The following is a 22,836-nucleotide window of genomic DNA, read 5'->3' on the forward strand; positions in this document are numbered from 1 at the left end:
ATCCTTGACTCTTCCGCCACTCTAATGCTCACATCTAATCCTCCAGCAAGCCCACCGACTACCCCTTCCGTTTCATCCCAGTCCAAGCCCCCATCGTGTCCCCTTGAAAGAACGAGGGTCCAGCAGTCTCCAACACTCCTCTCCCCTACACCACCACCAAGACACTCTGAAACAGGGAAATCAGACCCCACTGCTCCCATGTGAAATCATCCAGCGGCTCCCCATGGAGCTCACGAGAGTCGGCTCCGCTGTGGCTGCCAGGCGCACCTGACCGGGCGGCCTGCTTCGCCGCACCCTGCCGTCCTGCTCTAGTCTCGGGTTCCGAAGGCTCAGGGACACAGCGCCCTGCGCAGGCCGCTGCACTTGCTGTTGCCTCTGTCCTTGGGGGGCTTTTCTCCCAGATCCTCGTGTTGCTATTGGTTTCAAGTCTCTGCTCAAAATGTCACCATCTTGGAGAGGCCTGCCCGACCGCCTAATCTAAAGCAACACTGGGCTTCCACGCCACTACTTCCGAATAAACCGAACTTAACCTCTACACTGGTAGCCAGATTTGATCGAACAAAACACTCAGCATGGTCTCAACAAGCATGGAAAACAGGGATTTACCGAAGTTCGGTTTTAGTTTCTATTTTTGGCCCAAATCTGGCTGTGGCCTTGGTCTGTAGGACTGAAAGTTGAACGGTCCATCGGCCACTTTAGCAGCATTTAGCAGCATTTCTGGGACTGTGTACATGTGACCAGCAAGGATATGTTAATGTTACCATCATATGTAATCCACACAATGTCTGTAATGTGGACAGGCATGCATTTAGGATTACTGTTAATATCGGAACAAAGAGAAAACATTCTAGATGCAACATCTAGGCTTTGTGTTTTATAAGTTGAAATTCCATCAATACAATATTTATTCATTTATTATTATTAAAAATAAAAGCCTCAGTTAATGTGATTTTTATGTTCGAAAACAATTAAGGACTTTCAAACAGTTAAATGTATTAATGAGTATCAAGAAGGTAGGTTCACTAGATAGCTTTACAAATAACATTAATTATTCTTTGAGCCAAATGTTTATAAAACTTTTAACAATACTTGGCTACACAAAAGAAATTAAAGTATATTTTAATTCTAACCTTTATATAATTGTTTTACATTTATTATAAAAAATAATCATTTAATAACTTCATTTAATTTGTAATCCTAATTTGCAGTCTTTCAAGAAAAAGTCAGATTTGGGAACACCACATGTCTTGTGAAGGTGAATTAAAAATAAAATGCCAGCTTGTTATCTAAATTTTAAAACATGAAAAAAAAAAAACAAACCACAGTCAACAATATCCACAATAAATCATCTTCAAGTCAAACATAAAGAATATGAAAAAAACAATGTTAAGAAAAAAATGAAATACTCAAACACATTTTATACTCACTAATCAAAAATTTCAAAACAGATTTTATAAAACTGTTATAGAAAGACAATTTCTTGTAGTTTTTGTCTTGTATTTTGGGTCTGTGGGGGCTAAAAATTTAAACAAAAAGCTTTTCAAGATGACTGACATAGGTTGTCAATAACTGTTAAGGTGGCTTTAAGATGAAGGATCCTCGAGGCTTTACCAAGCTATGAATCCCAGGTACAGGTTCCTTCTAAAACATAATTTACCAGAAACTCTCCTGAATTCCGTTCTGCTTTGTCCACAAAGGTTAGTGATGGGGCTAAAAGTGGCAGCTGAAGGGGAACATCTTTCTAGTATCACACACCTGCTAACACGGGGGCAGTCCAGCAGCTGACGGTGCTGACCAAGTACTTTTCCTACTTTAAAATTTCAAACTTTAACAATATGACTACTGTAATATAAAACAAGTGCAATATTGAAAAATATTTAATACAATCTGAGATTTCTGATGTGTGACATTCAGCTTGGGCCTCGAGGATATGAACAGGACCATCTGACACTGGGTTCAAACACATATTTAGTGGCCAACCAACAACGGACAGGGTGACGTACCCATAAAACGCTTGAAAATGGGACTTGCTTGGACCACCAGCCCAAGGCTAAGAATCCACCTGCCAGTGCAGGGGACCCAGGTTTGACCCCTGGTCTAGAAGATCCCACATGCCGCAGGGCAACTGAACCCATGAGCCATAACTACTGAAGCCCATGCCCTCTAGTCTATGCTCCCCAACAAGAGAAGCCGCCACAATGAGACGTCCTCACTCACCACAACTAGAGAAAGCCTGTCTAGCAATGAAGACTCAGTACAGCCAAAAATAAATAAATAAATAAAAATTTAAAAAAAAAAATTTTTTTTTAATGAGAAGTCAAACTCAAGGAAGTCTTCCGTACTCGTGAGGGAACAATGCTTCTTCCACCTTCTTGTGAGTCTACAATCTGTATTAAGACCCTGTTTGTGAACAGACAGCAAGCTTTAAGGCAAAAATCCTCACCTTATTTCGTAACTTTTATGAGGCAAGATGAGGCAGACAGTGACAATACAGCAAAGGGCAACCAGGGAGGCACCAGCCGAGTCCCATCAGTGCACAAAGACGGCGGACAGAACGCCTTCCCATCTTCCTTATGCCGTTCCTGCAGACAGAAAGCTGCTGCACTGCGCACTCCTGCCTCCAAACTCAACATCCTGCTCAGGGACCACTCAGGCCACACTCCTAGCCACAGACATGCTAGATCCCTGTATTTAGGAAGGATATATTCTAGGATTCTAGGAATCCTCCAGCTCTTCAAAAGCACAGTAGCATACATCTCATCCCCAGAAAACTGATTAAGACAAGTAGTAGATAAAGCCATGTTAAGATGTAAATGCTAACTCATTAGCTCAGGGGTCCTCAGCCTAGTTCGTACACTAGAATAACCTGGAGAGGCTATGAAATCCTGAAGCCCAGGCCTCACTCCAGAGCAGGTTAAGGGGCAGGGTCCAGACAGGACATCTGGTTTGTTTTTACAGACCCATGTGGGTTTTTAAGGCACAGCCAGGGTTGAGAACCTCTGTGCTAGTTAAATGGCTTGCTCAACACACTCAGGATTCAATTTTATTTAGTAGTTAAAACCAATTTTTGCTGTTAGACAGAACTGATTTGAGTTGCAGGTAAAGCTGGGGTACTTGCTTTACGTAACATTTCAGAGCCCAATTCCTTATCTGCAAAATGAAGACATACCAAAAGTATGGCTGTGAAGAGGAAAACAAATAACCATAGGATGCACTTAACACCATGCCTGGCACTGAATAAGCCGTTAATAAATTACCGATAATTTGACTAATTACTTCACGGCACAGAAGGTCCAGTTACTTGCAAATAGCTAAAATCATCAACGTTACATCCTGAATGCAAAGAAACCTCTTTGCACCAGTGCAACCACAGACAAGATAAATGATTCTCCCCTCCCGTCCCCACAGCCGCTGCACTGAGTTTACACCTTACCTGTTCTGGGGACAATTGGTACTTTAGTTTTCTGTGCTGTCAACCTGGTGTCTTTCATGGTCACTGGAGAGAAAAAACACATATCTGTAAATCACCATCTCATGCTGCAGTGAGATCCCAGACGCCATCAGAGGGGTGTTGGGGTTCACTGGCTTCCCGCTCCACCCCATCCCTGACAGGTGGCCATCTGGTTTCCACTGGAATGGTGCACGGGCCTCTCCCCATCTACATTTCCGAACAGCTGGCTGCGGGAAAATTCTTTCTATTGCGCTGAACTTGTAAAGTCTGCCTTTTGCTAACTGTCTTTATTAGAGCCATAAATGAGTGGGCAGTAAATGCGTGGGCAGGACAGGCTCTAGAATTAGAGCTCGGAGTAGAAAAACCCAGGCCCCGCCACTGAGCAGCCATGCAACTCTGGTTGGGTGACTGCACGTCTCTAACGTCTAACCTTAAATCCTGTCATCTATACGGAGAGAAGAGCCGCGGCGCCTGCCTCCTAAGGCTGCGTGGGGCAGAGTAACTACCCGATGTGCTCCACGAGTAAGAACAGCGCCAGTCATGAAGCACGTCCTGGTCCCCCATAAGCCCCCTGCCCCTGCCCCACTAGCCTCACCTTCTCTCAGCTGACCTATGTGCTCCCCACTTCAGGACCAGGTACGAGCTGTCCCTCTGCCCCCGAGACCCGCCCTCTGCCCGCTCCCGAGCTCAGTCTTCACCCTCAAATTCTCTGCTTGAACAGGCACTTCCTCAGAGAAGCCTTCACTTTCCTCCACTCACGCCCTGACCAGGCGAGGCCCAGCATGTGCTCCCTGTAGCCTGTGTTTCTCGGTGTCACTGACCACGACCCAATTAAATAAGTGCAATGAGTTACTGAGCATGTCCCCATCAACAGCACAGGAGTCCAGCAAGGAAAGATGGGGCTTCTTCAGCGCTGTATCTCCTGCAGCTGCCACAGAGTCTGGGACTTGTTGACAGAATGACTAGGAGTCAGAACATTTCTTAAATAAATGTACAAAGCTGAACTCGGCCTTCAAAACAGCACCACCTTAACCTAATCCCTCTGCATGACAAACATATTTGAGAACAGCTAGCATTTTTCTATTTTCTTCTCCTGCTCCCCTTTCTAAATTATATTAAATATCCATGTTTAACATGAATATATATACATTCCAGTTTGCTTCTTAAAATGTGGATCCTTGAAACTACATTTAGGTACAGCCTGATTAGACTGTGAGCTCCATGGGGACTGGGACCACCTGTTGGGTCCACTGGTAGACACCCAGGGCCTATTTATCATCCAGTACCCAATGGGCAAATATACTCTGTGTGGGTCAACAAAAAGTTCACCAGCTTCTTTGGTAGCCATTCCAGGATGGGATGTAGACATGGCAGCTGAACCTCATATACAACATAGACCTAGTTACAGTCAACATGGAAGAGCCTAGAAGCAAGCCCTTCAATATATGATCCTGGCCAAAGCTGAACTAGTGTGTCGGGCAGCTCTCTCTCAGTTGAAACTTCATGCTCAGATGATGGGGTAATTATCTTTCCTTGTGGAACACATTCTAGGCATTTAATACCAGCAGCCCTCAGCAGCATACTCCAAGTGTGTGTGCAGAGCTAGGCAGAGGCTGGCTTTCCGAGCAGGCCAAGCAAACCATTCAGACAGGGAATGCTTGCCCAGCCACAGTCACTCCACCAGAAGGGCTGCAGTTAAAACCGTGGAGCCTCTAATCTTGAGAATGTTAGAATCAGCTGTGAGTCCAGTGAGTCATGCAGACTCCTCTTGCAATTAATCGCAGTTGGATGTTTTACCTGAAAAGGAACATCTAAGGCAAGGGTAAAATTAGGATGTAATACCAGATGCGATCTCGTAGCCTGTCCAGCCAGGATCACCGTCACAGATAAAGAAATTGGCATAGAAAGTCAGAACGGTTTTTGTCCAATGCTCGACATTAACACTTAACGTCTTTACCACCATGCTAAAAGATGGTAATGGTAATAAGTGTTGGCGAGTCAAGGGCTACCTGCCATTATTTATATTTGAAGTGTTTACTTGTTCACTTATATTTAAATCCTGCCCCATGGAGGTACTACTAGGGAAAATCATGTGACCTGTGAACTTCCTGCTTAGAAGTGAGGAATGGAGAAGACCCTCCTCAAAAATGTGTCCCCCTGAGGGGTTCGGATGGAAACACCTGTCATGGCGTACAGGGCCAATGCAATGTTCTTACCTTCAGAAGCCAAATTAAAAAGGAAACATCCCCTCAGACCTAGACCCTTCCTCTTTGATGTCTGACCCCAAAGTGGTATTCTCACCTGGAAGCAACATGGTGAATGCCCTTCTACAAGGGCAATTAAGAAGTCTCTCTGAATAAAAATAAAGGGTGGGTTCCAGGAAGATGAGGCTCTGTGCTTCAGTGTTTTGAGATTAAGCAGAAGGAGCACAGGCCAATTTGTTTTCACATTTCACCTTCATTTCATTCTTTAGGTGTTTGCAGAGGGATGGCCTCTATAGACGGGGCCACACACGGACTCCAGCTAGCCCAGTCATGTGGAGGTGTCACCAGCAGGGTGACTGTTTCATGCATCTCTGCCCCAGCATATCTGCATTACAAGCTGAGAGCGCTGAGTTGTGTGCACCTTCATGAAACACTCGCGGCAGGCACCCAAATGCCTTCAGAAAGCATTTTATCTGAAAAGATCAGCCGAATATTCGGACTTTTGGAAAATCAAGTGTTGTGTGTGGCCTTCTCACCCCTGGGACTCTTCAGAACCACAAACCCCACATAAAATATGTAACTATGTATCACTTCGCCTAAGATAATCTTGTACAACTTGTCTATGATGTAAAAACAACTACAGGTATAATAAAGGTAGGCAGTCGTCTTTTCACTGTAACTTGTTTTCTATACTGAGGTTTTTATCTAAGAAAGTTCAAAGACAATTCAGACACAGGCTGAGGCAGAGATGGACTATGTCATTATCAAGCACAGCACAAAGATAAGAGCAACATTACACCGATAACAGACAGTAATAAAATGGCAATAATATACTTTACACAGTCAGGCCTGGCTCTGGCTCCGTACCGCTCAGGTGATTTCTTACAGGAATATTCTACCAAGTGAATAAAGTTGTCTTCAGCACAAATGCATCTAAAAAAGGTAAGATATGAGCTCCAATTCCTCTTCCTACTTCTACAGAGAAGGAAATATCACTCAAGTGTGTGAAAGTGAAACAGCTGAGAGCAAAACCTGGCAACATGTATGGTCATGTGTGATTTAAATGGTCTCAGCAGTGTGGTCCCTCTCCAGGTTGTATAAACAGAGGAGGAGCTCCAGGTTCTCCATTCAGAATGTCAGCCATCAGGGACCCGAAAGGACAATCTGCTGGAGTGTATAACCTATTTCATAGGTGGATCCTCTAGCATCTTGTCTGCAGGGAGAGACACTGATTTTGGTTAGGTGTACGTTTTCTATAATATAAGGCACTTCCCTGGTGGCTCAGGGGTAAAGAATCTGCCTACAATGTAGGAGAAGCAGGTTCAATTCCTGAGTCAGGAAGATCCCCTGGAGAAGGAAATGGCAACCCACTCCAGTATTCTTGCCTGGAGAATCCCATGGACAGAAGGAGCCCGGCAGGCTACAGTCCATGGGGTTCCAAACAGTTGGTCTTGAGTCAGTGACTAAAACAACAGCAACCACCACTTCATCTATAAACTATGTTTCTTATGTTTTAACTTTCTATTAGCATGAACAAAATTATTTACCAAAAAAATAAACCAAGTGTCACGTTTCAAAATACAGAGCTTCTCTTAAAATAAATCTGAGCAAACTGTAAGTTTTCTTGAGGTTTCAAGTTCAAGGACTAAAATAGAAAACTCCTAGGAAATAAAGGCACAAGCTTTGATAGTCTAGGACTAACACCTGTGGGTCTCAAAGGTGGTCCTCACACTAGCAACACCCATCACTTAGGGCTTTAAGCCTGGTCTGAGACTTCTGAATCTGGAAGTGGGGTCTTCCAGGTGATTCTGAACCACTAGTCTAGGAAGGAGGGGGAAGGCAAGAAATATTAAATATATATATATATATATATATATATACACACACACACACTTTTGAGGTTCAAAAGGAAAAAAAAGATAGTGGATAAACCTTGGGAAAAAGCCCAGTGGAATTCTGCCAGGTGATAAAGGTACACAGGGACTGAATCCTAAGCCTGACAAGAATTTAGCAAGTTACACACCTGAGTTCTCCACTTTTAACTTCTTTTAATGTGACACCTAAGGTTGATTTCCCAGTGAACTGTAAAGAACCTTTCAATATAAAAGTTTTAACAAAATAATTTATAGTACAAGCAGTACATAGTCCATCTTTAAAAGACTTAGGCCTTTCCTATCTGTGGGTTGCTTTTGTTTCTGAAAGCCCGAGTCCATTTTTAAGAGCAGTAAACTATTTGGAATGATCAACCGGCCTTCAGGCTGGGTCTATAAGTTCCTATTCAAACTTTCTTATCTGTGTGAATTTTGTTGGAGCTGATGGGACAGAAAAGGGTATTTGGTCCACAGCTTCCCACAAACTCTCAGAGGGGAACTGAGGCCCCCAAAATCTTAAGAACCACTGACCTTTCAACTAGTTTATGAGCTCAGCAGTTCAGACCATTTATCAAGTGAAAGATTAAATGTGTGGGTTCTGGAGTCAACCAACAGGGTTCAAATCCTAGCTCAACTCACTGAATAAGTTACTGAAACCTCCAATTTCTCATCTCCCTCTCATGTCCCTGAAAGGTTTCGAGAAGAGTTAACAGGATCACAAATGTCAAAAACTTTAGCACACTGTTTGGCATTGTGCCAATAAATACAAACTTTATTATAACAATATTACTACTACACAAAATGTACTGCTAGGTACATAAGGCTTAGAAGTCAACATTTACTAACATATTTGAAACACTGATGAAGTCATTCTGTAGTTTAAAATGGATACATTTCATGTTTCTTGCTGCGCTTGTGTGCTCTGTACTCAGAGCAGCACAGGTCTTAACCACTGCAGACAGCAAGGTCACGACATCTGTTCTTTCTCACCGCGACCCAGTGTGCCCTCCATCACCGACAGGAGAGTAAAACTATCCCTTGTCACTCAGATACTTCATGGGCTCTACTGCCATCATCTTCCCTTTAGAAGGTGACCTATGAATTCTAGGCCAGTAACTACCATGTCTTGTTTTGTATCAAAACCAGGTTTTTAAGGCACTTTACTCATTAGATGATAACCTGAATTCATTCAACCTTTAAAAGTGTTATTATCTTTTGCTACTTCCCTGTATAGAAAAAAAGTACTACACAAGAGAAGAAAGAAGAAATAAGCAAGGTCCTGGGATTATACATGTTTTATATACACGAAAATTTTTTATTTGTTTTTTTTTAATTCTCCCCCCTCCCAAAAATAGACACTAGACATCAAATTACTAATGTTTAGGAACTACAGGCTTAAAAAGCAAAGCAGATATATGTACACCTATGGCTGATTCATGTTAGACAGAAAACAACAAAATTCTGTAAAGCAATTATCCTTCAATAAAAAAAATAATTTTTTTAAAAAGGCAAAGCAGAAAAGGAAAAATCTAAAATTGTTGATGGTAATTTTAGACCGATTTAAATGGGCTGAAATCTTTCTCAGACCAATGGAAAAAAAGTTTTTTTTTTTTCATATACAAACTATACGAAACACTGAGAGGAAAAAATTTAGTGTTTAAGTATATGCCAATTATAAATATTTATTTTTAAAGCAAAAAGCTAAAGGTAGAGGTTTAAATGCTATTGAGTACACTTTTCTTTCATGCTTGCAGCTACTTAATTGATAAAACCAATACCAATAAAACTAATCTCTCAAAGAGAGATTTATAATACGAGGCACTGACAAGGAATATATTTTTCTAAAATGTGATAGGAAAGGATAAAAACTCAACAGGTCAAGCTAAAAGTCGCTGGTTTGCTTAGTTATTATAAAGCCATTTAACACCTGATTCGATCAACACAGAATGTTTAACCTGACCCCCAAAGGACTTGAAATCTATGTGACTTTTAGAAAAGCTTGAAATGGTTGATGTATTGCTGTATGTGGCTCATCTGCAGTCAAGAATATCTAATTAATTCCAGGAAATGTTAATTTTAGTCCACCAAGGCCCTAGAACCCAGAAAAGAATGGTGCCTGCACCTTAACGAACTTTAAAAGAAGACACCTGTAAGATCAAGTCAGCTGTACCTCAGAGCCCCAAACTCACCCACCACTATATACACCAGAGGTTAGGAGCTATTTTAAGAAATGCCTCTGCAGTGAATTATAAATTAAAAGAAAAATAGCCAAACTGATAACTTCAGCCACTGGTCCTCAACCTCTGGTGCCATCAGAATCACCTATAACTTCTTCCAAAATATATATCCAGGGTGTCCTCAGCGACATATGCAAACTACCTGTGCATGAAGGTTTGACAGACACTACTGTTAAGAGATTTCTCATTTCCAGCAATTTCATTATTCTACAGACAGGACTATATTTGATCTGTCCTCGTCAAGACTGTTTAGTTTCACTTCACAAATGAGAACAGAAGGCATCATGTTACACCCGCAGACTGGGATGTCTTCCCTCTTAAGAATCCAATCAGGCAGAGTACAACTGAGTCACAGGATTTGAAACACTCCAATTTAACGGAAAACATGTAAGAATGCAGGTAGCTGCCTAGGAATCTGTCTAACTAGGAATTTAGGAACAAACCAAAGTCTATGACACCAGGAAATGCATGAAGCAAAGAAAGCTTACATCATTCACCCTTTCATGCACCTGATGTAAGAGTGTTTGGCCTAAGATATTAACTTTAGCAAGAGGATATTTCCCATTTACATCTTCTATAAACACCCCTTAAGTTTACACCCGGTGGTTAGAGGAAGATTCTGCAGCTCCCCAGGGCCATAGCAAAGGATGTTTCACTGTTTCTGAGGCGCCTCATTTGCTTGATGCACGACCGTTAAAGTTTGCATTTCCCCATACGACCTTAAATCAGTTTCCACATTTGCATATTCCAGGTTTACTCGGGAATGTTCAACTTAAGCATCACAGGTGGTTGCTCAGTAAATCAAGGGCTCCCACAAGGTTGGGTTTTATAACGCTTCTCGAAATGTACAGCCCCGTTTTGTCAACAAGTGCAAATTCAGATGATTCCAAGTTGATCCCCAAATTATAAATCCAAGTATCTCATAAGAATATTATTCTATTTTAGTACTTTTACCAGCTTAGGCTGTGTCAAGTGAAGTGCTATTTCTATGCTTTCTATAAAAAATCCGGCAAGGATTTTAGCATGGCTTCTTTCTGCAGTAAACGCATTGGTTTTATGAAAACATCAAATACTTTCCAGCCTAATTTAGACTACCGTGTTTATAGTCACAACACTGCCATCCCAAACAAAAGCTAAAGTATGTGAGCAAGTGGGCCCCTCTTCAAAATTAAGCACGCACACACAGGCACTTATGCGCAAACCCTGGCCAACTGATTAATCACCTGATCAGAAAGAATGACAAGTCAGATCTGATCTATTAACAGATAAACGAGAATCATGTTAAGCACAAAGACAGGAGCACAGTCTTGGAATCAAGACTCCAGTTCCAATCCCGGCTCACAGAATCCTAGAGGTGTGACCTCGGGGCACGGTACCCTAATCTCTCTGGGCCTCAGTTTCTTCATCTGAGAAATGGGAGGGATTCCTGGTGGCTGCCTCTCCCCTTTGTCGCGAGGGCTAAAGGAGGTGACGACTGCGGAGCCCTTCCACAGTGCGCGCTCCGTCAACAAGCTGCTGGTGTCAGGAGGACCGCGCCCCCTTCAAAGCCCCCACCCCCACCCCTCCAAACCCAGAACGCCAGAAGCAAAACTCTGTACTAGGAAACACAAAGAAACAGCTTTAATTCTCGAAGGGCTCTCTGACTGCCGGTTCTTCATCCTCAAGTTCCTCAAATGAATGAATGAGCGTCTAGGAGTGGCTCTGCAAATAGCTGTCTCTTAAGAATCACCTCTGCCGGCTGGAAGGTAACTGTCTTTCACCATCAATTAAACACCTAGAAGCACAGCTGGAGCGAGGCACACACGCTCCTGCAAATTTCAGCGGAGACACCGAGTCCGGGCAGGTCCCCGATGCCCACAGGCAGACTCCGTTCATTCCCCGCCCCCACCCCCACCCCCTGACCCTTCTCATCAAGCCCTGGCACCCGCCCCCACCCCCCAATCCAGACCTGCCTCTCCCGCGGAGGGTCTCTCCTCGGCTCTCCGCACCCCGCGGGAACCTGTCACCCCACCAAGCAAGGGGCTGGCTAAGCGGCCCACCTCACCCCCTGCCCTCGACACCGCGGCCCGAGGGGGTGCAGCGGTCCCCTCCGCCGCCGAGGAGGGGCCACGGGCCGGCCGGGGCCGCCTCTCTTCCCCCAGAAACCCGTCAGGCCCCGTCGGAGATAGCGAGTAGTAAGAGGGAGGGGAAAGCTCTCCAAACCCCCCCTTCCCGGGGTCCCTTCCCCATCAAGTGAGCCCCTTGCCCCAGCCCCACAGGGCTTCCCAGACTGGGGTCATGGTGCCGGGACCGCCCCGAGAAGACCCCCGCGAAAAGGAAGGGGCGACACCCCCGTACTCACCCACCGTCTCCTCCCCCTCAGCTGTTTACCTCACAGTTCCTCCAGCCTACAGGGCGCCGCCATCTTGGACGTACAGCACCTCCCCCCCGTCGTGAAATGACCACTGCCGCTGCAGCCTCCGCCACGAAAAAGAATCCCCTGCCGCACCTCGCCTCGCCCTCGAACCCGAGGACTGTTGACCGTGGCCGACTGCCCCTTTGGAAAGAAGGGGCCGTTCTGCTCATTACTGGTTGTGCTAACCGGTCGAGAAAAAGCCAAGAGGAGTTGTAAGGTAGGGGGGTTACGGGGGGTGGGGAGGCGGGGACGGGCGGAAGGATTCCGAAAGGGAGCTGCTGAGAGATCTTGTGACTCCGAAGGAGGCAAAAAGAAGAGCCGGCGCGGCGGGGAGGAGCCACGCGAGAGAGCGAGGGGCGGGGAGGCGGTCACGTGACCCGGGCCGGGCGGGAGGGGCTGTGCAAGAGGCGTAAACAAGTTGGCCGCGCTGGGTGTGGTTGGGGCGCCTCCTGCATTCCCGAGGCTCGCACACCCGGATACTCCCCAAGTGAGGGTCTCCCTGTGCCTGACCGCAGAGCTTCCATCTTGTTTCCCAAGGAGCCAATGGGACCCCCGTGGGCGAAGGGCTTGCGAAGAATCACACTGACTTCTGCCCCTCAGATTGCTAGCGTTTCAGACACCCGGTCACGACATCTGTGGAAAACCACCATCATCAGAGCTGGCCGCTTTTAAAGCCCAACCCCTTCATTCAATCCTTGCCTTGCCCCCTTCCTAGCTGTGTAAACCTGGACAAGTTTTGAAGTCCTTTGAGCCTCAGTTTCTTCCTCTGTGAAATGGGCGTGATAACACGAGTGGAATGAGGATTCAGGGACATAAAGTATGGAGGGTGTTTAAGCACCGTGACGCACGTGACGCACGCAGGGTAAATGCTCACAAGATGATGGTCCTCGAAGGCAGGTTGTGGTGAGCGCTGTGACTAATCCGGAGCAGGGTGAGAGAGGCTGCAGTCCGAGGTAGCTGAAAGGCTTTCTGAAGGGGTGCGCATCAAGCTAGGCCTTAAAGGAAAGGTGGGTTTTATGAAATAGAAGTGGGAGAGGCAGTTGGGAAGGAAAGAACTAAAAGAAGCCAGCACCTGGAGATAACGCTGGTTGAGTTATGGAAATAACAAGTTTTGTCATGGGAACTGTTTGGGTCACAAGGCAAGGCAGCATATGGCTTAAGGGGCCGACTGTGAGAGTGGCCAGGGTTCCAGGAGGCCCAGTGTGGTCCCAGATAGGACTGCTGTTAGCCTGTAGGGTCAGAGAGGCCCCGAGCATTAGAAGAAGGCCTTTCCTCTGGGCCAACAGTCCATGTGAGCGGAGCCCAGGCCGTGTCTCGGCCCTTAGCTACCCACACCCCCTTCTCTGCGGGTCCTGGAGCAGTGCACAGCCTTTACCACCATCCTGGCTTATGGGGCAGGTGAGCATTGACTTGGGAATTCCACCAGCCTAACACTGCCTGGAGACAGCTGGGGAAGCCAAGAGGTTGTTGCTCAAACAGACCAGAGTGTGAACACAGGTTTCTGCTATCATGGTTAAGAACTGAGCCTTAGTTTCTTTATCTACAACATAGGGGTTTTAATATTAATCATGATGCCTACAGAATAGGGATTTGGGGTGGATTCAGTGAGACCTTGAGATGCAACCAGCACAGAACCTATTTCAATAAATGTTAGTTTTGTTAGCATTTCTCAATGCTCTCACAACTGGCATCCAATCACTGCCTGCAGTCAGTCCACCCGTTGCTAACTTCTGTGTAGTCACCCAGCATAGTCAGTGTGCGGCCCAGAGATGGAAGGGCTGGAGGAGAAGAGGGGAGTGCCCAGGTTCCCCTAGTCCACAAACCATCTCACAGGAACAGATTCCTGCCTTGGCATTAGCACTGTGGCACACTGTGAATCCACCAGGGATCAGGAGGGATGGAGTCGGGGGACGGGCATGACTCCAGAGCTCCAGCCCAAGAATCCCCTTTCCCCACCCCCCTCTTCCTTGGCTCAGTGACCTCATCCTGCTGGAATGGTATCCTCCATGGAAGAGAGCAGTGATACACGAGCCTCATCAACTTCTGGCCCTCAAGGGGACCGTAACTGCACTGTTACTGTTTATACAGTATCTGGAAGAAGAATGGAAATAGTTCTCTCAATATGGACCGCTAGGGGCTTGTGAGAAGAGGCTAGGAGGAAAGGCAGAGGCATCCCTGCCCCTGCTCAGGGGCTGGCTCCCTATTTTCTGCTTTTCTGGGATTGATTTTGTCAGTGACTTGTTGTTCAGTCACTAAGTCATGTCCGACTCTTTGTGACCCCTTGGACTGCAGCACACAAGGCTTCCTTGTCCTTCACTATCACCCAGAGTTTGCTCAAACTCATGTCCATCGAGTCGGTGATGCCACCCAACCATTTTATCCTTGTCATCCCCTTCCCCTCCTGCCGTCAATCTTTCCCAGCATCAGTGTCTTTTCCAATGAGTCAGTTCTTCGCATCAGGTGGCCAAAGCATTGGAGCTTCAGCTTCAGCATCAGTCCTTCCAATGAATATCCAGAACTGATTTCTTTTAGGATGGACTGGTTTGATCTCCTTGGTGTCCAAGGGACTCTCAAGAGTCTTCTCCAACACCACAGTTCAGAAGCATCAATTCTTCAGCGCTCAGACAGATGTTAATCAGACCAGTGTCTTCCACGTACCTCCCTGGAGCCTCTCCACAGCACAAGCTTCTGGCCAGGCTTTCTCCAACCGTCATGTCCATACTCAGTGACAAAACAGAAGGGATGAGCTCTCGGAGGCAGGCGGCACTGACTTGCTGTGTGTGAGGCACACCTGTGTATTTGCCTGGGCAGCATCTCCCCCGCCCTCTCCTGGGACCACAGCATCAACCTCAGCTGGACCCATCTGGCCAATCCCAGATCCCGAGCATCCAGCCGAAGGGATTGGCACAGTTGGACATGTGACTCAAATTGGGCCAATCAGGGTGCCTCCTTGAGCCTTTATACATGGATGCTTAAAGAGCTGTTGTCTTTCCTCTGGGGTCATTGAACTAGGATAAAGCTGTGGCCCTCCCCTTCTCCCTCTGCTACCTCAGGCTCCATGAACGCTCTAGCCAAAAGACGGGAAAGATACAGAGAAAGAGAGAGATGAAAAGAGAAATGGTGGCTGCTCTCCCCTCAATTTATGAAGTCCCTGAGGCCAGCTTTACCCTGGGCTTCTGAGTTCCCTGAGGCAAAAACTGTTTTCAGCTGATTCTAGTTTCAGTTGGATTTCCGTCCTTCCCAAAAGGCTGCCCAGACGCAGTAAGATCTGAAGGCCTTTGGAAGTACCCCACTAGTCAGAATTACATCCTTTTCAGTGTCACAGGTTCATCTGTTTGAGGGGTCCTGTTGCTTCAGCTTTCTGCATGGCAGCCCCCTGCTTTCAGTTCAGTTCAGTCTCAGTCATGTCTGACTCTGCGACCCCATGAATCGCAGCACGCCAGGCCTCCCTGTCCATCATCAACTCCCAGAGTTCACTCAAACTCATGTGCATCGACTTGGTGATGCCATCCAGCCATCTCATCCTCTCGTCCTCTTCTCCTCCTGCCCCCAATCCCTCCCAGCATCAGGGTCTTTTCCAATGAGTCAAGTCTTCACATGAGGTGGCCAAAGTATTGGAGTTTCAGCTTTAGCATCAGTCCTTCCAATGAACACCCAGGTCTGATAGCCTTTAGAATGGCCTGGTTGGATCTCCTTGCAGTCCAAGGGACTCTCAAAAGTCTTCTCCAACACCACAGTTCAAAAGCATCCATTCTTCGGCGCTCAGCTTTCTTCACAGTCCAACTCTCACATCCATATATGACCACTGGAAAAACCATAGCCTTGACTAGATGGACCTTAGTTGGCAAAGTAATGTCTCTGCATTTTAATATGCTGTCTAGGTTGGTCATAACTTTCCTTCCAAGGAGTAAGCATCCTTTAATTTCATGGCTGCAATCACCATCTGCAGTGGTTTTGGAGCCCCCCAAAATAAAGTCTGACACTGTTTCCACTGTTTTCCCATCTATTTCCCATGAAGTGATGAGACCGGATGCCATGATCTTAGTTTCCTGAATGTTGAGCTTTAAGCCAACTTTTTCGCTCTCCTCTCTCACTTTCATCAAGAGGCTGTTTAGTTCCTCTTCACTTTCTGCCATAAGGGTGGTGTCATCTGCATACCTCAGGTTATTGATATTTCTCTCGGCAATCTTGATTCCAGCTTGTGCTTCTTCCAGCCCAGCGTTTCTCATGATGTACTCTGCCTAGAAGTTAAATAAGCAGGATGACTATATACAGCCTTGACGGACTCCTTTTCCTATTTGGAACCAGTCTGTTGTTCCATGTCCAGTTCTAACTGTTGCTTCCTGACCTGCGTATAGGTTTCTCAAGAGACAGGTCAGGTGTCTGGTATTCCCATCTCTTGAAGAATTTTCCACAGTTTATTGTGATCCACCCAGTCACAGGTTTTGGCATAGTCAATAAAGCAGAAATAGATGTTTTCCTGGGGGTCACCAGTCTCCTGGAGGATAGAGTCCAAGTTTCAGAGAGTAGCCCTGAGGGCCCCTCGCAGCCCTGGCCTCTCCAGATCTTGTCATTGTCCCCTTGCTGTCTATCACTGTCAGAATGGACACATATATGTATACAAATGTATGCATATATTTTTAACTCATGTAAATGAATTATGTCATAGATGGCAATCTGCTTCTTACTTTTTGCCCCCCTCCGTGTTGTTTTGAAGCCCATGCACGTCGCTCTAAATAAATCCAACCAGTAGCTTCTGTTGACAGTTATTCAGTGAGATGGATCTACCCCAGTCTACTCTCAATTGTCCCATGGAATGACACCCAAAGCCCACCAGAAAAAAACCTGTGATAAACCTCAGTGTACCTGTTCCCTTGAGGCTTCTCAGGTCGAGCTAATGGTAAAGAACCTGCCTGCCAGTGCTGGAGACCTAAGAGGTGTGGGTTCAGTCCCTGGGTCGGGAAGATCCCCTGGGGGAGGGCATGGATCAGCCCGCTCCAGTGTTCTTGCCTGGAGAATCCCACGGACAGAGGAGCCTGGCGGCCTGTGGTCCACAGGGTCTCCAGGAGTTGGACATGACTGAAGCGACTTAGCACACACGCACACACCTGTTCCCTATGGGTCCAGCTGAGAACTTCTTTGGGATACGTAACTAGGAGTAAAACTGGTGGGTCAAAGAGTATGCATGGACTTACTCTTTTTTGTTGTTTTTAGAGAAAAAATCAGCTTTACAGAGGTATAGAAAGAAGGAAAGTGAAGTCGCTCAGTCGTGTCCGACTCTTTGTGACCCCACGGACAGTAGCCTGCACCAGGCTCCTCTGTCCATGGGATTTTCTAGGCAAGAGTACTGGAGTGGGTTGCCATTTGATATGCAAAAGATTAATGTTATATCTTGATGACTTCGAACATGGCATACACCTGTGGCACCATCACCAGAGCCAAGGTACTAACCGTATCCATCACCCCCAGAAATTTTACAGACTTGAGATAACACCACCCGAGTGTTCTCTAGGACAGCTTCCCCAGTGTGCAGTCTCACTGGAAGTCTACAGAAATGCCCACATTCCTGCCAACAGTCTTCAACTGTGAAGTATAATAGGCCTGTCATGGTGATATGTTCTCTTAACTTACCTCTCTCTATTAATGAGATGGAGCATTTCTTTATGTTCTTGTTAGTCTTGTAGGTTTTATCCTCTACAAATGGCCAATTCTTATCTTCTGACTATTTTTCCTCTAGTAGAGTTACTCTCTTTTCCTTGTTGATTTGCAGAATTGCAACGCACAGAAATGTGGCCTTCATTGACTACAGATATTTCCAGTGTCTTCCCCTGTCTGTTGTCGTCATATTAACTATTACTGTGTTGTACTTCATTGAAAAACAGACGCTAATTTTGGTGTTATCGACCCCTTCTCCTCCTTACCGTCCTCTTTCTTTTTTGACTTATGATCTGGGTTTTTGAGGTTTTGTTCAAGGATGCCTTTTCCAACACTTACTCATAAAGGACAGGTGGCATGGGGGCCGTACTGTGCAGTGCACTCACCAGGCCACCTAGGAGGACAGAGGGGGACGGGCAGAGCAGAGACCCAGGCTCTGCAGCCCTGCTGTGTGGCCTGGGCCAGTCCCCAAGCTTCCTTTTCTATACCTAAACAATAGGGACGCCACCAATGCCTTAAATACCCAGCTCAGAGGGTCACTAGGACTGTCCAGTGAGAGACTTGTGTAAACGCTCATCAGAGCACGTGCCAAAGTGTGGGCACCAGTGAATGTTGGCGTTATCGTTCCCTCCACTTGCACGAGCTGCTTGCACGAGCTCCACTGTCTGCGGCTGCTGGGACAAAGTACCGCAGACAGGCTGGCTTTAAATAATACAAGCATAAGGAATTCCCTGGTGGTCCAGTGTTTAGGACTTGGTGTTCTCACTGCTGGGGCCCTGGGTTCAATCCCTGGTCGGGGAACTACGATCCCACAAGCCGTGTGGCATGGCCAAACAACAACAGTGTATCCTCCCTTTGTTCTGGAGGCCAGAAATCTGAAACCAAGCGTCAGCAGGGCTGACTTCTTCTGAGGGCTCTGATGGGGAGTGTTCCATACCTCTCTCCTGCCTCCCGGGGGCTGCCCGCCATGTGTGATGATGTCCCTTGGCTTGGGGCTATATGCCTTCACTCTCTACCTCCATCCTCACCTGTCCTCACTCCCTGTGTGTTTTCACAGGTGCACACTCAGTCACTGGGTAAAGAGGTGACGCGCTCCTCTGTGTGTGTCCTTTCCTCTTGGTTTTTTTTTTTAAGATTTATTTATTCATGTATTTTATTTTTGGCTGCACTGGGTCCTCATTACAGTGGCTTCTCTTGTGGCACGAGCTCTCAGCGTACAAGCTTCGGTAGTTGTGGTACGCAGGCTTAGCTGCCCTGTGCCATGTGGGATCTTAGTTCCCCGACTGGGGATTGAATCCGTGTCCCCTGCACTGGCAGGCAGATTCTCAACCACTGGACCCCCAGGGACTCCCTCCTTTCCCCTTTTTATCAGAACACCAGTCATTGGCTTTGGGGCCCACAGTAATTCAGTATGACTTCATCTGAACTGAATTACATCTATAAAGACTCTACTTCCGAATAAGGTCAGATGCTGAGTTCTGGGTGGACGTGAATTGGAGGAGGGCACTAGTCAATCCCCTGCACTTGCTTTTAGGGTGCACGGAGCCCAGCAGGTGAGACGGAAGGGGGCCCATGGTGCTGTGACTCAGAGTCAGGTCCGCCCTGCAGAGCGGGTGCCCTCAGAGTGATGAGGGCAACCTGTGGGTGGGGTTGGGACTTGGACTTTGCTTCCAGTTTAACCTGACTAATGGTGTTGAGGCAGGTGGGCTTTACAGGAGGAAGACCCAGTTTTCAAGAAGGCAGCAAGTTAAGACCACCTAAGGCTCGTTGGCTGATCAGTGGTCAGATTTAAGATATACATGGAATGGGAGATGAGAAAGGCAGGACATGGAGGGCCCTGAGCTTAAAAAAAAAAAAAAAAAAAAGAGCCTGAACTGTCTGTTCGGGCAAAGAGGGTCCTCTGAAGGTTTGAGAGTTGAGGAAAGGAGAGGAGAAAGTTGTCTGCTGAATATTGGAAAAGGCTCCATCTTGGCTTTGACACCTGTGGATGGAAGTTTTGAAATCCTGGGCTCCCTCTCTCCTGGGCAGGCCACCTCCTCACCCAGACCCCCGACCAGGTCTTTGTCTCCTCCTTGCAGTACGATGTGGAGGACCACGTTACACGGGGTTCTCCATGTCCAGGAGGAGTCTTTTAGTCACCATGAAACCCTCCCTTTCCCCTGTCCCCCAGAGGAGAAGCATCCGCAGCTAGAGGTTTTATTTCAGCTGGGCCTCTCCTGAAGACTATGCCAGGACTCCTTGGAAAAGATAAATCTGGATCCCTGCTTCACACCCTACTCCAGAAAACACTCTAAAGCGATCAAAGCGCCTAAGTGTTGAAAGTGAAGCCATGGAAGTGCTCAAGAAACAACGCAGGTGAGTTTCCTGTCATGGAGAGGGGCAAAACCTTTCTGGAAGTGGCTAGAAAGAAGCAAGAGAAGAGAGGCTGATAAATCAGCCAGCCTCCAAAACAAAGCGAAAACAAAACCAAACCCCTTGGGTACGGCAGCAAAGGAAACAAGCAAAGACAGAAAACAGCTGAGAGGAAGTATTTGCAACTTATTTCACAAACAAGCCTCCTGATACAGAGGTATCTCTTTAAAATCTTTTTATAACCCACTTATTTCATGGAAAAAGAGGGCAAAAGACATGAAAAGAAAGCTCACTCCAGAAGAAATGCAATTGATTTCAGGTTTCTGGCCTCCGAAACAGAATGTTTAAGAACTCTGCTGTTTAAGCCTCCCGGTTGTGGTCATTTGCTAAAGCAGCTCTCAGAAACTAACACACTGACCAGAAGAAGGAGTTTCTGGATTGTAGTGTAAAACGTTTAAAAAATACAAACCCACGCGCTCATAGTGATAACTCAAATTTAAGGAGAAAAAAGGAGAGAAGAGTTACAGGATCCAGCTATGCCAACACCTTACTATAGTAACCAGCAATTAAAAAGAAAAGGCACCACTTACACTCTAATGTTTGGAAGAACTCTGGCTCATCCAGAGTTAGTGAGGGAAAGCTCTTCTTTACTGGGGGGAAAAAAAAGCCAGATAATAAATGCAAAAGGAAAGATAGAAGGATCACTATTTCCAGCCAACAATGAAACTGTTGATTCAAGCAAGAACCATCAGTGGAGACCAAACCCATTAGGAGAAGGCTGTGGGAGCACGATTTCTGCATGATGAGAAAGTCTTACTCTTTTGATCCCTGGGTCGGGAAACCCCCTGGAGGAGGGCACAGCAACCCCTTTAGTATTCTTGCCTGGAGAATCCCATGGATGAAGGAGCCTGGTGGGCTCCAGTCCTCAGGGTCGAAAAGAGCTGGACACACTGAAGTGACTTAGCACACGTGCACAGATTTTTCTCAACTCATCTTTGTGATGGAGAGAGCTGGCTGTCACCTCTTTAACCCAGGGACCAAACAACATCATGAAAGTGGGACAGTCTGACATTAGGTACCTCCAGTGCCATGGAGCCCACAGTACTTGAGAAGTATCCTTGCCTAAAACATCTCACCTGAGTTAAGTCAAATCTTGGCCCTAACTTCCACTATACATGGGAGGGAGGAACAGGTTAAACAGCACCTCCAGGAAACAGACAAATCTAGAAAGCAGGCCCTTCTACCAAATTGGCCTGAGCTCTTTTAGGGGGAAAAAAAAAATCAATGTCAAAAGAAAGGGATGAGGGCACTGTTCTAGTAATATCATAAAGGAGACTAATGTGTGTGCACATGCACGCTCAGTCGTGTCTGACTCTGTGACCCCATGGACTGTAGCCCACCAGGCTCCTCTGTCCATAGGGATTCTTCAGGCAAGAGTCCTGGAGTGGGGTGCCGTTTCCTCCCCCAGGGGGTCAGTCCTGAGTCTTCTTCATCAGCAGGTGGACTCTCTATTGCTGAGCCTCCAGGGAAAGCTCAAAAGGAGGCTAAGCTAAGCTAAGTCACTTCAGTCGTGTCCGACTCTGTGCGACCCCATAGACGGCAGCCCACCAGGCTCCCCTGTCCCTGGGATTCTCCAGGCAAGAACACTGGAGTGGGTTGCCATTTCCTTCTCCAATGCATGAAAGTGAAAAGTGAAAGTGAAGTCACTCAGTCGTGTCTGACTCTTTGTGACCCCATGGACTGCAGCCTACCAGGCTCCTCCGTCCATGGGATTTTCCAGGCAAGAGTACTGGAGTGGGTTGCCACTGCCTTCTCCAAAAAGGAGGCTAAAGAAGCAGGCAAATACAATGCTTGAAACTGATTCTAAAAGAGCAACTCTAGAAGAAAATTGGGGGAAATTGGGGGTAAAATTGAGTATGAACTGAATATTCAGTGATGCTGGGAAATTATTGACAGTTTTCTTAGGTGTGATCATGACAGTTATGTGATGATGTAAGAATACCTGTTTTTAGGAGATATGTGCTCAAGTATTAATGGGGACAATGTCATGTTGTCTGCAATATAACTTAAAAATGTTTTATCAAAAGAAAACACATTTATATACACTCACAAATGCATATAGAAAGATAAAGCACAGTTTGCAAATGATTATTATTGAATAACAGATGCGGGTATATAGGTGTTCATTAGACATGTTCATTCACTTTCCTTGGAAATGTTTCATAATAAAGTAATCTTTCAAAAATATTGAAAGATCAAAAAATAATTGGACTTTGTGGCAAAGGGAAATCAGAGATCCTCATCACGAGATGGTGGGATTCTCTGGGCTTCAACCTCACTCTCTGTGTCTGTGAAAAATAAAGGTTTGACCAGGATGGTTTGAACTGTGTTGCTGGAGAAAACTCGTGAGAGTTCCTTGGACAGCAAGGAGATGAAACCAGTCAATCCTAAAGGAAATCAACCCTGAATATTCATTGGAAGAACTGATGGTGAAGCTGCAATTCTCTTGACCATCTAATGCAAAGAGCCAGCTCGTTGGAAAAGACCCTAACGCTAGGAAGGACTGAGGGCAGAAGGAGAAGGGGACGACAGAGGATGGGATGGTTGGATGGCATCATTGACTCAATGGACATGAGTTTGAACAAACTCAGGGAGATGGTGAAGAACAGGG

At 46.2% G+C, this 22,836-nt stretch overlaps 1 protein-coding gene across 3 annotated transcripts in view; it reads right to left on the reverse strand.

Moving 5' to 3' along the window:
- The window catches only part of TSC1 (TSC complex subunit 1), a 47,117-nt gene extending 34,933 nt beyond the window's left edge, over positions 1 to 12,184 (reverse strand). For 2 of the 3 annotated variants that reach the window (XM_052649433.1, XM_052649431.1), the window contains exons 1-2: positions 12,105 to 12,151; positions 3,434 to 3,496 (exon numbers count right to left, since the gene is read on the reverse strand). The gene's annotated coding sequence lies outside the window, so the exon portion shown is untranslated. Of the gene's footprint in view, positions 1 to 3,433; positions 3,497 to 12,104 lie in introns of all 3 variants that reach the window. The other variant, XM_052649432.1, reaches the window with a different exon arrangement.
- Positions 12,185 to 22,836: the final 10,652 nt, after the last annotated feature.

This window comes from Budorcas taxicolor, chromosome 11, assembly GCF_023091745.1.
Source record: "Budorcas taxicolor isolate Tak-1 chromosome 11, Takin1.1, whole genome shotgun sequence".
Taxonomy (NCBI): Eukaryota; Metazoa; Chordata; class Mammalia; order Artiodactyla; family Bovidae; genus Budorcas; species Budorcas taxicolor.